At 43.0% G+C, this 18,511-nt stretch overlaps 1 protein-coding gene across 1 annotated transcript in view; it reads right to left on the bottom strand.

Moving 5' to 3' along the window:
• CDH13 (cadherin 13) overlaps window positions 1-18,511 on the bottom strand; it is a 1,007,564-nt gene that overhangs the window by 764,816 nt on the left and 224,237 nt on the right. The gene's annotated exons all lie outside the window — the stretch shown is intronic.

Below are 18,511 nucleotides of genomic sequence, written 5' to 3'. Positions count from 1 at the left end.
GAAAGGAAAGGAAAGGAAAGGAAAGGAAAAGGAAAAGGAAAAGGAAAAGGAAAAGGAAAAGGAAAAGGAAGAAAAGAAAAGAGAGAAAACCCAGTGAATGCTGCTTCAGAAGGTGGGGGTGGATACAGGGCACTGCCATGCTCAGAAGGGACGGACACAGGAAGAGAAGGGGGTAGAGGGGCCACAAACTAGTGCCCAGCTACAGTACCACTGCAGGGGGTAGCAGTCAGTCTTCAGCCTCCTCCCTACACTCGCCAGGTCAAAATACTAGGAAGTGGGTGTCTGTCTCCAAGAGCAGCAGTAACTATTGGGAGCTAGCTCAGTGGGTACCAGATGGCTTTGTTTTCTCCCACACTGGAGTGGATGCTGCAATGCACCTGTCAGATTTCTCTTCAGGATGGAAGGATTTATTTTCCCAGGCTTTGGGGACAACCTTCAGCTGTCAGCCCCTCTATGGAATTTCCTTGGCTGCAGACAGTCTTTTCCCCTAAGGTCATATTTCTTTCCTATGGCCTACATCCAGTGACAGGTCACCATTGAGCTATAAAGGCCTGGCTCTCCCACCAAATTCAAGACACTCTGAAGGGCCATCCTGGCTACAGAATTCCCTAGAAATTAGATGAGCCTTTGGTGAGACGGCATCAGAGCCCTGTTTCTCTTCTACCCAGTCCTGCTCCGTTTCCCTCCCTTCCACATGTCATGACCCCCAAAGCACTCCCTAATAAATTCCTGCACACCAATCTCCATCTCTGAGTCAGCTTACTAGAGACCCCAACCAATCGCTCTACCCAAAGTTCAGGCTTAGGCCCTCCTGCAAGACACAGAGACACAGATTGAAGCCTTAATAGACCCAAACACTTCCATATGTCAGAGAGAAGCCCAGCCATTGAGTCACCCCTGGCCACGGGCCTTTCCCAAACATATTACACAAGAATAAAAACAACAACAAAACACTGTATACTGATGTTATATATAGTAAGGCAACCACACATTCCATTTTAAAGAGTTGACACAAACACAAGGGGAAATCTTTCCTAAAGAGGGTAATGCTTAAAGACTTTAAAAGTGCTCTCAAAGGCCTCATCTCATTGGATTTTCATGGTCCCAGGAGCTGGGCATTATTCAATCTGTTTTATAGATGTAGAGACTGAGGTTCGGAGTGTGGACTCCTGCACGCGAGGCCAGGAGTTGTATCCAAATCTCCTCAAGGACATAATAAAAGTAGAGTTGACCTTAGTATCAGTGTTAGTAATGAAGGGATGATCAACTTATGAAATACAGCATCATATTGATAAATAATAGAAAAGTTATTAATTTGTAGTTATAAGAAGCTTTTCGCTGCGGTGAGCATGACACGCTTGCTAATCGGTACCCGCTGGCCATTGATTTAGGCTATTAGAATAGCAGCTGGCCTTCTTCAATCAACCAAGCAAGTGTTATCCATAACCAGGATGGACCTGGCAAAGGTCCAAAAACAAAGCAATTTGCTACTTTCCATTTCCCTAAATCCATCACCAAAATAACAGAGCAAACGCTCCCATTCAAATCACTTTTATATATGCTCAGGCTGAACTGGATGAAGGCCCTTGGCAGGCAAAACATTCAGTATCCACTTTAGTACTATCAATATATGAAGCAATCAAGCCAGTCTGGTACTATGTAAATGTAATGGCAAACATTTTAATAATAAACTAAAAACATCTGGACCCCTCAACCAGGTACCTGTGCCCAGAGCCAGTTTATGGGGTTAGTCCTGTGAGGAGGCAGAGAAAGAGGGTGCTTCACTGAGGGGGTGAGTGCCTCCCACTGCAAAGGGGAAACCACTCGGAGTAATCCGAGGAGTCTGAACACAGTCTATACGTACTACATCTTTTCTTCACAAAGTGAGGTTTGGAAGCCCATTACTGAGTAGCATTAGTTGATATAAATAACTACCATTTACCGAGAGTAGCTGTGTGTCAGCCTTGGATTTACCTTCAGCCCCTCACTGAATGCTTGCCTTTTCGAAGAAACAGAGGCCCAGAGAAGTTAAGTCACTTCCCGCAGGTCACACAGCTACCAAGGGTTTAGACCTGGCATCAAAATCCAAGTGCTCAGATCCCAGGGCCTGGGTGTTTGCCTTTCAAAGATGCTATGAGGACCAGAGCTGGGATGGTAAAAAGCATGTGCCAGGCCTGCTCAGCCTCAGGCAATGCTGGCTCCTCTCCCTGGAACAGTACAAAGCTGGTGGGAGCTGAGGAGGTAGAGCATACATTTTGCTGCCTTTTTAAAAATGCTCAGTAAAATCAAACCTGATCTTTTAAATGTCTCGATTCCAGACACTCAGATGATACCTACCTGGACATAAAGGCTGAAGATAAAGTCTTGGTGCTTTGGACTGATAAAGACAAAAACACCAGGAGTTTTGTGCTCAGTTCACCAGTAACTTGCAAATTCCCATGTCTCCCGACTCCCTGCCAATGGCCAGGATTGATGCCTCCACCTCCACTCAAACCTACCTGATCCTTTAAAAAATTCTGACCAGGACAGGCAAGCTGTCTGAAGCCACCAACCCTCAGGAGGGGTTCCAGAATCAATCTCTGTTCTCAACTCCTGGGTGGTTATACAGTGGCTTCCTGCCTTCTTGTAAGCTCGGATCTGTGCCCCAAGCAAGAGGCACCAACCTACTGAAATTTACCTGTGTGCCTTTCTTTTCAGATTTGCCAAGTTGACCTCCCCTGCTCTTTTGCCAGAGGCATCTTTTGCCTGAGGGAGGATGAAAATGTTGAAGCAGGAATGCAAAGAGAGTGAAAGATTTATTATTCAGCCTAAGAACTTGAGCAAAACAGGAGTCTTAAAAGCCAGACTTGACGGAGAGAGAAAAAGGCTTTCTACCTTGCAAACATTTTACTGGAAGCCTTAGGTAGAGCTAAATCAGGATTTCATGGAGGAGAGGTTTCCACCCACCCTGAGACCTTTTAACTTGCGTAAAGGAGACAGGGAGGCTGCTGGAGAGGGAGACAGATGGGAAGGTTCCCTGGGTCTCAGAGAGTCTGGCTTCTGAGCTTGACTCCACAGCTGTTGTGCGACAGAATTTATGTTAAATGTGTGAATATTTCCAAGCATTTTACTCTACCTTATTTCCTATGAGCTCGGCAGAATGAGAAAGACCAAAAAAGAAAAGTATTTGCGCTTTTCCCTCTCTTCAAGAAGAAAGGCAAGGTTTGGGTCTCAGAGAGGCAGGGCTTTCCTAGCCCCCAGTTGAGAATGGAAAGGTGGCCTGTTTCTGGGGTGGAGGTAGGAGAGGCTCTGCAGCTCAAGAGAGGATGGAATGAGCTCTTTTTGGACCGGGAAAGGGTTAGGTTCTGAGTCTTGTCTGAAGCATGTCCACATTGACTATGCATTTTTCACAGTTTAAAGATCTGAGAAGGCCTTTAGTTAAACAAATAAACACAGAAAACCCCAGCATTCCCCAAACTTAGCTAACTCAAAACATTTTACCCACTGTGCATTCCTATTGCCATTCTGTAGAACAGTGTTGCAGAGACAGAGTTTGGAAATGCTGACTTAGAGCACAAATGACCAGGGACTGAGAACTGAAACCACCCACATCAATATGGTGCAGTTACGAAGAACTAAGAACTAAGACCACCGTCAGGTCAACTGGTCGTAACTTTGTTCCCAGAAAACTTTGCCGAAGAAAGATAAAACTGAACAAGTGAAAACCTTCACTGTTTCAGGGGGGAGCAGTCTGCGCTCTAAGGCTTTTTCAAAAACAACTTAGAGGACTTAATTCACGACTTACCTAAAAACCTTGCTGTGCCACGCCTACCATCAAACACTAAATCAGTACGTCATGAACTTTACCCAACGTCAGTTTCCTACCTTAAATCACGAGAGCCTGGACCATCCTTGCAAACCCTGTATTATTTCCATTCCGACTTCCACCCTCTGAAACGTTGCTAAGATTCTATTAAGGTGGTGTTCATTATGAAAATAAGCCTTATTAAATGTACCTGTGCTTTATTAACCGAGTTACCAGGTGGTATTTTAGGAAGTTGTACCTTGAGCAGTTGGCCACCGGACTGAAAGGCAAAATGTGGGAGCCCAAACGATGTTCCAGCACGGTGGCTCATAGATACCTTTCCCGTGGTCGAAACCCAGCACTGCCCTGGTCGTTTGGGCGATAGCTCTCAGAACTCAGTAACTATATGAAGGCCTCTGACGTTTGTTTGCTTGGAGCCCTTTCTTTAGGGACTAGGCCTCTAATTGGTGGACCTGTCTCCCAGATCACAGAGGGGGCTCTCGACACAATGCCATGTCTATCGGCTGGCTTCTCTTCCAAAAATTTGAATGAAGACACCCCAAACGGGAAGGTGAGTGGAGCTCTGCTACTCCTATAAAGGTATACAAAACTAAAAGTGTGGTCCACAGACCGGTGCCCAAACTCTTTTAAAGGGCCCATGACAAGATAAGCTCAGCAATTAAAAGCAATTTGATAGAGTAATATTATGCCTATTGCATCTAGTTTTAAAGCTTGCATTTTGTATGTCTTTGCTTTATTTTCATTTTTTAAAGATTTTATTTATTTATTTGAGAGAGAGAGAGAGCACAAAAGGAGTGGGAGAAGCAGCCTCCCCACTGGGCAGAGAGCCTGACACGGGGCTCAAACCCAGGACCCTGAGATCATGGCCTAAGCCAAAGGCAGACGCTTAACCAACTGAGCCACCCAGGTGCCCTGCTTTGTTTTCATTCTCCTAGCAAAAATTTTTATTCTGTTGTTAAGAAAAATTGTTTAAAACTTGAAAGTAAAGCAAAATGTTGGGTTGGGGGCAGGGATGTTCTTTCAATGTCATGTATCGGCGTTACCTAACAGGCCCATTCAAGGGTTACTTGATTACCTAGGAAAATGTAATTTATTCACCTTGTGAAAATTAATATAGAGAAACCTCCCTAACATAGACATAGAGTCGGGGGACTCAGTAGGGGAAGTTCTCAGACCCTACCATTTGTGGTCAATTGCAGACCCAACAGGAAGAGAGCTCTATCAAGAAGACTCTACTATCTCATCAGTCGGAAGAAAAACGCCCCATCCCCCAACAGCCTAGCCAATGAGAGACAGTCAAACTTAGCCAATGAAAAGCCACCATACTTTCAACTCCCAGTTTACGGGGAGTTTAATGGCCTTTTGGTTTACAACAGCCTTCCCAGCTGCGCCCCCCCCAATAAAAGAGTGGTCCTCTCCTTTGTGCTGTGGACTTGCCTATGGCTTTGTCACAGCTTGCTTTTCCTGGACTGCAGTTCTTTGCTGTTCCTGGCCTTTTTTTTTTTTTTTTGGTAAAATAACTGGCAGTTTGATTTTTAAGGTTAACATTCCATTGTTTACTATTTATTGACGGTTTCAGATGTAGTGAAATTACATGTTGACTTGTAGATCTCTGTATAGTAGAGCTACCAGTAATGTTCAGCAGAAAGGATAACTCCGAAAGTTACAGTTACTTGCCCTATAGGACATTAACCAGCTCTGTATGTAAACTAGTAAGATGATTCTTTTTTTTTATGTTATGTTAGTCACCATACATTACATCATTAGTTTTTGATGTAGTGTTCCATGATTCATTGTTTGCGTATAACACCCAGTGCTCCATGCAGTACGTGCCCTCCTTAATACCCATCACCGGGCCGACCCATCCCCCCACCCCCCTCCCCTCTAGAACCCTCAGTTTGTTTCTCAGAGTCCATAGTCTCTCATGGTTTGTCTCTCCCTCTGATTTCCCCCCCCTTCATTTTTCCCTTCCTACTATCTTCTTTTTTTTTTTTTTTAACATACAAGGTATTATTTGTTTCAGAGGTACAGGCCTGTGATTCAACAGTATTACACAATTCACAGCGCTCACCATAGCACATACCCTCCCCAATGTCCATCACTCAGCCACCCCATCCCTCCCACGCCCCTCCACTCCAGCAACCTTCAGTTTGTTTCCGGAGATTAAGAGTCTCTTGGGGCACCTGGATGGCTTAGTCATTAAGCGTCTGCCTTCGGCTTAGGTCATGATCCCAGAGTTCTGGGATCGAGCCCCACATTGGGCTCCCCGCTCAGCAGGAGGCCTCCTTCTCCCTCTCCCACTCCCTCTGCTTGTGTTCCCTCTCTGGCTGTGTCTCTCTCTGTCAAACAAATAAATAAACAAATCTTAAAAAAAATAAAAGTCTTTTATTGTTTGTCTCCCTCTCTGGTTTCATCTTGTTTCATTTTTCCCTCCCTTCCCCTATGATCCTCTGTCTTATTTCTCAAATTCTTCATATCACTGAGGTCATATGATACTTGTCTTTCTCTGCTTTACTTATTTCACTTAGCATAATACCCTCTAGTTCCATCCATAGCGTTGCAAATGGCAAGATTTATTTTTTTGACGGCTAGCAAGCCGATTATAACATTTCCTCATTATGAAATCACCTACAAACACCTAGATCATCAAATGTTCTTTGAGTCAGACTTACCTTATTGGTTTGCACTTTAATTGGTGAATTTGGACCTGTATTCACTTTATATTTCTACAGGAGTCATGTTTTTAACTTACTGAAAATTATATTTCGACAGTTATTTATTTGTTATTTATTTATTACAAAAGTTTCAGCATTGAAACAAAAACTGATCTTTTCACTATAGAAAGTCTGAAAAGCACTGTCCTAAACTCTCTCCGAGTTCCCCTTACTGAAACTCTTGGTGCCTCTTTATTGCTGTCCTTTTTGAGGCCTCCTCATTCAGGCCTTTGGATGAAACTGTGAGTTCCACAATTTCTTCCCACTAAATCTTTTTCTTTAAAATTTTGAGTTGGTCATTGTTTATCAGAACTGATAAAGTCACTGAACTGTAATTGTAGCTGACAAAGTGCTTCATAACAGAGAACAATTTAACTTCTCCCTAGGTACACAAAGAGGCTATGCCCATCACAAAAATGTGCCTGATCAAAAATGTGCATGATGAGAACAAAAAGTTTGAATTGGCCTACCCCAAAAGCAAAGCAGGAGACTTTGGACATTAAAAAAAAAACACACAAAAAAATTATGTGCATCTTTATCTTAGGCCTTACCTACTCTCCAATGGCCTTGACCTTGCTCCAAAATAAATAAAACACCCGGAAGCTTGATCAGAGCTGCCACACCCCGGGCCCCAGGCCTTTCCCTCGGGGCTGTTGTTCTCCCAACCCTCGTGAGTATGGCCACGGCCTGGCTGCAGCCCTCCCCTCTGTGCCCCTCTTGACACGGGGAACGACCGCGGGGCTACATCACCGTTGGCATCCCTCTGACAACCCCAGTTGCCCCCTACTTCAGTGCCCCCTGTTCTGAGTCTTGTCCCCTTCCTCAGTGCCTAGAACTTGACGCCGAATCCCTCTCCCAGGTTTATCCTGGTTTATCCCCACTCACCCTCGATTTCTGTTTTTAATCCGGCAAACTTCCTTCCACTGAAAAATGCAGAGCTAACCATATTCCTTGGAGGTTTTGACTCATATTTTGAACTGTTTTTCAAGCACTAATTATTTCTTTCATGTTATTCAGAATCAATGTTCCTTATTTGGAAATTCCCCCACCCCTGTGGATTTAATGTATACATATGAAAATTAAAACCACTTTTAGCTAAAAATAGATCCTCTGGGAGGGCTCCGGAATCAGCTGACACGCACAGTTAGGAGGAACCTGGATGGCTGACAACTGTTTTGGCTTCAAATGGGAATGAAACAGCCTGGTGCAGCGGTTGGCCACTTTTCAGGGGTGGCCTGCCAAGACATCATTTACTAAGTTGCTCACAAGCAGGAGCGGGTCGTGGGGGGTAGCTAGACCCTGGAGTCGGAGCCACTACCACACTCGGCTACCCCAGAAGCAGCTGACATGTGAAGAGGGCAGCTCAATGTTTTAGCCGAACTGAGGTCTGCAACTTTTCAAGGCACTCTTCTCCTACGGAGTACAGTCTGCAATTCTGAAATCCAAGAGGCTCAGCATACCAACAGCGTAACTCATTGGGCACGAAACCAAACCTGAACTGATGTGGTGGTCCTTATTTAATCCTACTTAGGGTAAATACCCATCTATTTTACTGCAAAAATATCTGTTTTATTACACAGGGCCGCCCCATACACCCCTGGTGGAGTTGTGTAATATACAGCGTATGCACGGTATTAGCTCCCTAACTTGCCGAACATGCCCGATCTAAGGTTGGGAAGAATTCCTTCTCAAATGCTTTTCAGGGAACATCCTTTTAACATTTCACCCAAAGAGACCAAAACATGAGTGGTGTGTGTGTGTGTGTGTGTGTGTGTGTGTGTGTGTGTTGGGGGGTGGGTGGGATGGCACATACCCCTAGAACATGAAAGTGTCTACCAGGGAGACCTGGAGGCAGGAGGAAAAACCCGTGTTCTATTTCAGAGGAGGCGGGCTTTGCTCTGTGCCACCTTTGGGAGACATCAGCGCTGCCTGTTCCAACAGCATCACTTCGCAGACATTCCCCTTCCTGGCCTTATTCTTTCAAATGACAAAATATACCAACCTTTATCTAGAGCTTGCATGTGGCTGGTAGTGTCCTAACACTTTTGCCTGTGGTATCTCGATGAACCCACAAAAACACCACCACCATTTTACAGATAAGGAAACTGAGGAGCTAGAAGTTGACTGGAAATGTCACCCCTGTAAGTGATGGAAGCAAGCGGTCCAACGCAGGCGCCCACACCATTGACCCTGTGAGGCCCTCAGGGACACCTCAATCTGTTCATAATAAAAAGAAGAGGAGTACTTCTGTGGGAGGAAACCGGATATAGCTTTTCATGTGGAGAGAACCCACAGGGTCGGGAGATCAGAGTGTGTTTTCACCATTGGCCCTTCTTCTGAGATGTCGGATCCTTTAATCAACCTTCATGCTCTCATCTGTAAAATGGGATTTATAATCCTATCTGACAGAGCAGTTGATTTGATTAAATGGATAAAATGGCAGCCCCTTCCCGAGATCAGAGAATCTCAAACGGAAAGACCTGTTCTCATCTTAGGGCCCCTGCATTATGGGGCCCCTCGGCCTAAATGTTCACCAACCCAATCATCACAGGGTGGACCCCAGCTCGTAATGTAGTCCTCAGCGTCTCAGAGAAAACTTCTTGGTGGCCCATTCTATGGCAGACATCCAGAAATCTCCGTCATGTGACTTTGTCTTATTTCCTTCATCAGATTTTCATGTCTTGTTTTCCTGCATTCTTAGGTGTTTATTCCTATCATGTCTGTTTCTCTCTCCACAAGAATGAAAGTTCCAACACAGGAGGCAATTTTTTTTTTTTACTCTGGTTCAGTTGTAACCTGTGCACTTAGTGCGGGGTCTGGTGTAAGATAGGTGACCATTCTGTGTTTCTTAAATAATTAACTAAACGGATAGTTGGGAATCCACGTATGTCATTTCCTTTCCTATATTCTATTTCTGTCTCCAGAAGGAGAATGTGAATTTGGTCAAATACCAAAAAATGCTTGGGGAGAGGCAGCTGGGTGGCTCAGTGATTAAGCGTCTGCTGTCGGCTCAGGTCATGGTCCCAGGGTGCTGGGATCGAGCCCCGCATCGGGCTCCCTGCTCGGCGGAGAGCCTGCTTCTCCCTCTCCCACTCACCCTGCTTGTGTTCCCTCTCTAGCTGTCTCTCTCTCTCTGTCAAATAAATAAATAAATAAGTCTTTAAAAAAAAATGCTTGGGGATATTTTGACTGGCAAGTATTTGTACGTCTTGCCCTTTTGCTTTCAAGCCAACAAAAATTTCATGAAAATTAAGATGAAAGGGACAGACAGAGGGCACCACAATAATGAGAATGGGTGTAGATTTGGTCTGTTACAGGATAATAAGATCTTCTGCTTTCTCAAACTATTTATAGCCATGCTTCATCTTTCCTACTTTCTGTTTTGATGCCTTACTCATTAAGCAGCCCAATTCATGTGGTTCTAATATCTTAAATTAGGAGATGCTCCTGTAACATCCGTATGTTCCTGTATTCTTCCTCTCTTGAAGAAAAACAGAAATAAAAGAGATTTATACCAGTTACAGAACTGTGTGAGCGAAGATATACTCAACAGGTTGAAGAGTGAGGCCATATGGCATCACTTTGAATTTGACAGTCCTAATTAGGCAATCTGCTCACCAGCAACACCAGTGAGAAAGCCGGGCATGATGGCTGTCCTCACCCGCTGCCACCTAAGACACATTTCCATTTGCGTGTGTGCTGGGTTCTAAAAACCCGTATGCACGGGAGCACAGCCTGCAGTCAGAGAATGCTGGTTTGAAAAGGGGCCTTAGCAGCAGGGCAGAACACCTGTACAGTGGACTTCTATTTCTGCCAGCCCTGCATCACTCCTTTCCTTCAGGGAACAGCATCTCCACTTTCCCAGGCCTGGCCAACAAAAATACCACATCTTCTTGGACACTGTGATTGGTTCAGGGATAGGCACAAGAGCCAAACCTGACCAAAATTGTTAGCCATGAGAGGTTTGCTGGAGCACTTGGAAAAGGGATGCTCTGGGTTGTGAATTTGGAAGAATAAAAGGCTGGGGCTGCTGGTGACCCTCTTGGAGGGAAGCTCTCTGAGAGTAGGGGGTACCAACACTCCAGAAAGCAGAACTGAGGAATGAAAGGTGATCCTGATGACATCATCAGAGCCTCTAGACCCTGGTGTTCCTGAAGCTAGTTCAAGCCTCAAAAACTTCAATCATGTGAGCTGATAATTTTATATGTTTTTGCTAATGCCAGGTGGAGTTGGGTTACTTTGGATCACAACCCAAACAGCTCTGGTAAAATGAGACTAATATACCCTTATTAAACAAATGGGGAAACAGAGGTCCAGAGAGTAAAGGGGTCATACAAGTCAGTGAGCTGGGAGAGACTCCAGTGATTATGCATCTCTTTTAGAAAACTTCTAGATGTCTTCCCTAGTCTAGACCCTTGGATTTCTCTGGGGCTCTGCTCTCACCCTTATTTCATATATAGGTGCCCCTCAATGATGCTGCCACCTTTCCTACGACCTCTCCTCTGATTTACCTCCAACCATCCCCATCTCAGAACTTCTCACATGGCTCCATGCCCGCCCCAGCCCTCCCCACTCTTCCCTCTCATTCGTCTATTCTGAACTTCTAGAAAGCTAGCCACACTGTCTAATCACATGGCCCCCCTTTCACACATTACCTGCATTAACTATTCAAAACACTGAAAATAGATTTCAAAGTCCTAATTTGAATGGCAGCCAGCCCATACCCTTCCATCTCTCAGCATTGTTCTCTGCTTCCTTGGCCACCAAGAACAGCTACTATCAGAAACAGCAGTGGTTTGATAGAAACAGCACCTGTGGTTGGTCTTTTGTGACATATCATTCGATCCACGCACCAGTCTCAGGAGCAATGGCGACTTCATGGAGTGAATTTAGATGTCTATAAGGGGCAGGCAGAATGAATGAGGAAGCCAACCGGATGACAGGAAGACGGTAGAGATTGGAGGGCCACAGGGAAGGCCCCAGCTACAATTATTGATGCACTAACTTCTGGCAGCTAACATTCTAGTGCTTTCCATAGACCAGCCACTATTCAGAACGCTTTACATAGATTAACATTTAATTCTCAGAGCAACCTATTGAGGTTACTGCCATTATCATATTCATTTTATAAGTGAGGGAACTGAGAACTAAGGAAGGCCCAGTGACGTTTTTGTGTTCCTCTAACTTTCTGAAATTACTTAGCTGATAATGGGCAAACCTTGGATTTGAACCCAGGCAGCCCACCTCTGGGGTCTATATTCTGGAGGTTTAATCTTCTAAAAGTTAGGGATTTTTAAAAGTGAAATTCTCAACGTTGTCAATAAATTCTTTTCATTAAACCTTTTTCATTAAACACTTCCACACTGAGCAGCCAGACAGGACATAACTGTGGGGCAAATTTAGCCCAAAGGCTGACAGTGTGATTTCTCTGGTCTATTTATTTCTTCCATTCTGCTGATAAAACTTAACGCCACAGGAGCCCCACCTACATTCCTCACCTTCTCAGGCCCTCTTACTCCACTACTTGGTATGGTTCCCACTCTTTGAAGCACGACATACCGCCCAAGCCCAATGGAAGGATCTCTAAGCACTTCATCCTATCCCTCTCCAATATGTGTTTGTGTTCTTTTTGTTCTGTAGTTATTTACTACATCACCTTACATTTATGAAATAAGGTAGTTAATATGCATTTTTGAAGATTAGAATAATATTAATTGACTGGATTATTAGATTGTTACAAATATGATGGTGGGGTGGAAGAGCAAACTTGTAAAAGTATTACATTTCTACAGGACTCTAAAATAGGAAAAAGCCTCATTGATGCAAATAGGAGTCCACATTCTGACCCAAAATATAATCACCTTCATAATATGGAGTGAATTAAGTGACATCAGAGTAATATTCCTTGGCATATCACAACAGCTTAAGTAAATATACCACTTGAAACTCTAACCATATTCAGATCTATGCAGACTGCAGTACAGGTGATGTTAAATCATTTCATTAATCATTTAATCAATCTCCCAACTTGAGGGCAAATACAAGTCAGTAGTGCAAGGTACAATCAGAAAATGGAAAATAAATTATCATTTTTTTTAAATCACTAAAACCAAAAACAAAAATAAAAGAACTTGGGAAGTGTTCAAGGATAGAGAATATAGACAAACAAAAGCCCAAGTGAGCTTAAACTCAGGAAACAGGCATTTCTCCACCTGCCAGTTGGAAAGTTCATCCATTTATTACCATCCAAATGAAATCTTTTCAGCAGGGTCAAAAGGGCCTTTGTTTTGACATTTAATTCACTGGCGATGTATTTCCTATGTTAGGATGCAAAACACCTCTCATACTGCTTTTCATTAATTGCCTTCATTTTTCAAGTTCCCTGTTTGATTTATAGTCAATTAAAAACACCCTCAAAAGCCATGACTCATGTACGTTAAGTACAAATATGATTAATGCAACACCACGCACTCCATGGATGATCTGACCACTAGTCAAGGTCATTGTCAAGGTGGTGTGACCAACCAGTGTCCTGGTGAAAGAAACCCATGGGGAAGGTGGAAAGCCAGGAGTGCAGGTCATGGACAATCTTGCACTAACTGGATCTATTCGAAACAAGGAAAAAGCAGTACTTTTTCTGTATTTTTTTAATATTACAGAGGAAGAATGAAACTTGGTTGTGAACAGAAAGAATATAATGCAGTAGTTCTCTATCTTCTCTATCTCATCCAGGTTGATGAAAATAGATAGGAAAATGAAGTGGTACATTTCCCTGATGTGTCACCATTGACATCAACAAAAACAATACACTAGACTAAAGAACTTTGGATAAGAGCCAAGGGACTGGAATCCTGGGTTCAAATCTTGATGCTGCCAAATATGAGTGATACGACCTTGGGTAAATTGCTTTGACTAGCCCAGCCTTAGTGTCCTCATCTGTAAAATGGGCATACGAGATTATTTTATCCCCTAAGGCCCGTTATGATGTTCAAGGGGGCCCTCCACACTTAGAGAGTGCACAGTAAATGCCAGCTATGAAGGCCATGGATGTCACACTGATCAACACTCGTGGTGCATTTTACAAATCCCAACATCTCTTCCCAAGGTATGCAAACTTTTTACATTTTCCAGAAATGCTCTCTCTCTTCTTGCTGTCAGCATGGGCATACAGCCCATCATAAGGAAATCTCTTAAGACTTATCCCTGCCTCTCTAGAAAATGAACATACTGAAACTTGAGAAGAGTATCAGGAAAGTCAATAGGAGAAAAAGTAATATCAGCCTAATGCATTTGACATGTGATTTCCCACCAAAATGAAGTAAATAAGGACATTTGGCACATTATCTTACAAAAGAAAATTCACTCAAATTAAAGAACCGCCTTCTCTGCTGTAATTAGTCCTTATTCCTATTTCCTTTGTTGTTCTGTGCCAAATGATCTTTTATTTTTATTTTTCCCAAATGACCTTTTATTTTTTTTTTAAGATTTTATTTATTTATCTGACAGAGAGACACAGCGAGATCAGGAACACAAGCAGGGGGAGTGGGAGAGGGAGAAGCAGGCTTCCCGCGGAGCAGGGAGCCCGATGTGGGACTCGATCCCAGGACCCTGGGACCATGACCTGAGCCGAAGGCAGACGCTTAACGACTGAGCCACCCAGGCGCCCCCAAATGACCTTTTAAAAGAAAATTCTAGCCAAAGTAAATGGTAGTATTCTCCCTCTATCTCATCTATTTACTTTTTTTTTTCATGTCCAGGCTTAGAAAAATGTTTAAAAATACAATCTCATCAATCCAAGAAAAAAAAAAAAAAATCTACCGGTCCATGAAGTTCAAATCCTAAAGTCACTCATTTCTCCAGATTTTTAATGTCCATGATTTATCTTCTATCAATCCCGGATTAGATGGCCATTGTAGGGACACTGAACCTACCTAAGGTCAAGGATAACAGTAGTAACAATTAGAAATAAACTTTTATTCTGTTAGGTCACTGGGGTTGTTTGATACCAAGCCTATTCTAACTAGTGCAAGTGCGTTATTAAAAGTGTAATTATATAGGTTGTTTAAGTCAGGAAAAGACAGATGTTGGCAAGGATGTGGAAAAGGGGAACCCTCTTACACTGTTGGTGAGAATGCAAGCTGACGCAGCCACTGTGGAAAACAGTATGGAGGTTCCACAAGAAGTTGAAAATAGAACTACCCTACGACCCAGCAACTGTACTACTAAGGATTTCCCCCAAAAATACAAATGAGGTGATCTGAAGGGGCACCTTCACCCCAATGTTTATAGCACCAATGTCCACAATAGCCAAACTATGGAAAGAGCCCAGATGTCTATCGGCCAATGAATGGATAAAGATGTGGTATATATACACAATGGAATATTACTCAGCCATCAAAAAGAATGAAATCTTGTGATTTGCAACAACGTGGCTGGAACTAGAGGGTATTATGCTAAGCAAAATAAGTCAATCAGAGAAGGATAATTATCATATGATCTCACTCATATGTGGAATTTCAGAAACAAAACAGAGGATCATAGGGGAAGGGAGGAAAAAATAAAACAAGATGAAATCAGAAAGTGAGACAAACCATAAGAGACTCTTAATCATAGGAAACAAACTGAGGGTTTCTGGAGGGGAGAGGGGTGGTGGGATGGGGTAACTGAGTGATGGACATTAAGGAGAGCATGTGATATAATGAGCACTGGATATTATATAAGACTGATGAATCGCTGAATTCTACTTCTGAAACTAATAATACACTATATGTTAATTGAATTTAAATTAAAAAATAAAAGTGTAATTATACAGGTTGTATTTTAGGTGAACTCAGGCACAGCAATTTCTCTCTGTGTGTCTGTGTCTGTGTGTGTGGTGGGGGGGGGGGGGCATCTATGAAGAGTAACCCAGGAAGGATAAACAGTAAGAAGGAGAAAAGTGCTGGTCTAATAGTGCCTAGATGGCCAATGGGGTGTCCTTTCTGGACTCTGGAAGTTGGAGATATCTCCCATTAACAGAAGCTGGAGGGTCAAGAGTATGGATGCCCTTAGCTAACTCGATTATAGATCTGTCCATGAGGCTAGGAAGATGTGTTTGAGCTGATGTGGCCAGGGCAGAATAGTCTGTTCTATAATTTTGCAAAACACAAGATGGTCAGTGGCTTATCACCTGGTCCTTTTCCACCTCCGCTGGATGGCTGGTCAGTTTTCCAGGGTGCTTATTCTTCTAAAGCCTAGGTGTCAGCTGGGAGGGTATAACCAGCATCACTATTCAAATCTCATGGGGCCAAGATGATAGGTACCAGAATCACATGATTTTCATGTTACAGAAGAAGCAACAATACTAATCCATTAAGAGAATTCTGGGTGTTGGAGGCCTCTAGGGACCCCCAACCACAAACTCCTCAAAGATTCTGCCCTGAGTCCAAAGGCCTTGAATGGATGTCTCCTGAGTTTCTGCCTTCCAAGCTGTCTTCCCGTTTCTTCTGGCACTTCTCATAAAAAAATGGGAATAAGCACATCTTCCCAGCTCATTTTTCAAGACTGAGATGAAGGCAGGAAACTTTTGTCCAAGTTATCATGAGTTGGGGGCTTTGCATCACACTATGAAAGACACAATGAAAGAGCTCCCCTGGTTAGATTAGAAGAATAGTGAAATACCATGTTTTGATCCTAGAAGCTTGTTGAAAAATGGCCTTTTAAAGACGAAAGCAAGTCTACTTAGTGGAAAGGAGAGAGAATAAAGAGTTATTTGGATGTGAAGAAAATAAAAGGCTTTAGTACAACTGAAGGAAAGATGTGTTGGAGTGAACAGTGAATAAAATATTAGGGAAAGAAAAGGAGTGGAGGTGACCATTAGTAACAGTTAAACTCGAAAGAGATAAGTCATTGAGAATTGAGGAGAAAGATGAAAAAGGATAAGAGGAAATATTACTGTCTGAACAGAGAGAGCAGGAAGCCATGAACAGAATAAACATTCTCTATAGCCTGCGAAAAGCTGAACCCAAATTAGGTGCCTATAAGTCTGGGGTATGAACAGATATACTGTGTCTGTCAGGCAAAGAGATAACACTTCCAGACAACCTTATAGAATGGTGAAAAGTGTAGACATCCCCTGATTGTGCTATGTTTACGCCTTCCGCAAGACAAAACTTTATAGTGATTGGCAACCAAAGCTCTTAAATATTGCAAAGATAAAGCAAAACTGGAAAGTACAAATGCCATAAGTGGAGTCCAAGAGATATTACTAGCCTGGTGTCTTTTAACCTCTTTTATTACCTAAAACATCAGCTTGTATGTCGCTAAAATAATCCTAACCATTTCCCACATCTTGGCATGCGACCTCAAGTATCTAAGTATTTTCAAACTTTCTGGTTCTGTTTAACTCGTCTCCATTTTCATTCAGACATTAGCCTTGTGTCAATATGGCCTTCATTCTGAGAGCACCCACCACTCAGTGGTTTCTTGGTTAATCATATTTTCAGAGATAGAAGGGTCTTATGTTCATGAACAGACATTTCTCCAAAGAAGACATCCAAATGGCCAACAGGCACATGAAAAAGTGTTCAACATCGCTCGGCATCAGGGAAATCCAAATCAAAACTTCAATGAGATACCACCTCACACCAGTCAGAATGGCTAAAATTAACAAGTCAGGAAACGACAGTTGTTGGCGAGGATGCAGAGAAAGGGGAACCCTCCTACACCGTTGGTGGGAATGCAAGCTGGTGCAGCCACTCTGGAAAACAGTATGGAGGTTCCTCAAACAGTTGAAAATAGAGCTACCCTACGACCCAGCAATTGCACTACTGGGTATTTACCACAAAGATACAAATGTAGGGACCCGAAGGGGTACGTGCACCCCGATGTTGATAGCAGCAATGTCCACAATAGCCAAACCGTGGAAAGAGCCAAGATGTCCATTGACAGATGAATGGATAAAGAAGATGTGGTCTATACACACAATGGAATATTATGCAGCCATCAAAAGGAATGAGATTTTGCCATTTGCAACGACGTGGATGGAACTGGAGGGTGTTATGCTGAGTGAAATAAGTCAATCAGAGGAAGTCATGTATCGTATGACCTCACTGATATGAGGAATTCTTAATCTCAGGAAACAAACTGAGGGTTGCTGGAGTGGTGGGGGCTGGGAGGGATGGGGTGGCTGGGTGATAGACATTGGGGAGGGTATGTGCTATGGTGAATGCTGTGAATTGTGCAAGACAGTTGAATCACAGATCTGTACTTCTGAAACAAATAATGCAATATATATTAAGAAAAAAAAAGAAGAAGATAGCAGGAGGGGAAGAATGAAGGGGAGTAAGTTGGAGGGGGAGATGAACCATGAGAGACGATGGACTCTGAAAAACAAACTGAGGGTTCTACAGGGGAGGGGGGTGGGGGGATGGGTTAGCCTGGTGATGGGTATTAAAGAGGGCACATTCTACGTAGAGCACTGGGTGTTATGCACAAACAATGAATCATGGAACACTACATCAAAAACTAATGATGTAATGTATGGTGATTAACATAACAATAAAAAATTTTAAAAAATAATAAAAAAAAGATGTGGTATATATACACAATGGAATATTATGCAGCCATCAAAAAAAAAAACCCAAAATCTTGCCATCTGCAATGAAGTGGATGGAAGTAGAGGGTATTATGCTAAGTGAAAAAAGTCAATCAGAGAAAGACAAGTATCATATGATCTCACTGATATGAGAATTTTGAGAAACAAGACAGAGGATCATAGGGGAAGGGAGGGAAAAATGAAACAAGATGAAACCAGAGAGGGAGACAAACCATAAGAGACTCTTAATCTCAGCAAACAAACTGAGGGTTGCTGGAGGGGAAGGGGTGGGCGGGATGGGGTGGCTGGGTGATGGACACTGGGGAGGGTATGGGCTTTGGTGAGAGCAGTGAATTGTGTAAGACTGATGAATCACAGACCTGTACCCCTGAAACAAATAATACATTATATGTTAGT

The sequence above is a fragment of the Eumetopias jubatus genome, unplaced genomic scaffold (genome assembly GCF_037043125.1).
Source record: "Eumetopias jubatus isolate StellerSeaLion01/CBP00866 unplaced genomic scaffold, mEumJub1_p1.0 scaffold_10, whole genome shotgun sequence".
NCBI lineage: Eukaryota > Metazoa > Chordata > Mammalia > Carnivora > Otariidae > Eumetopias > Eumetopias jubatus.
This window is presented reverse-complemented; position numbering and strand designations above follow the sequence as displayed.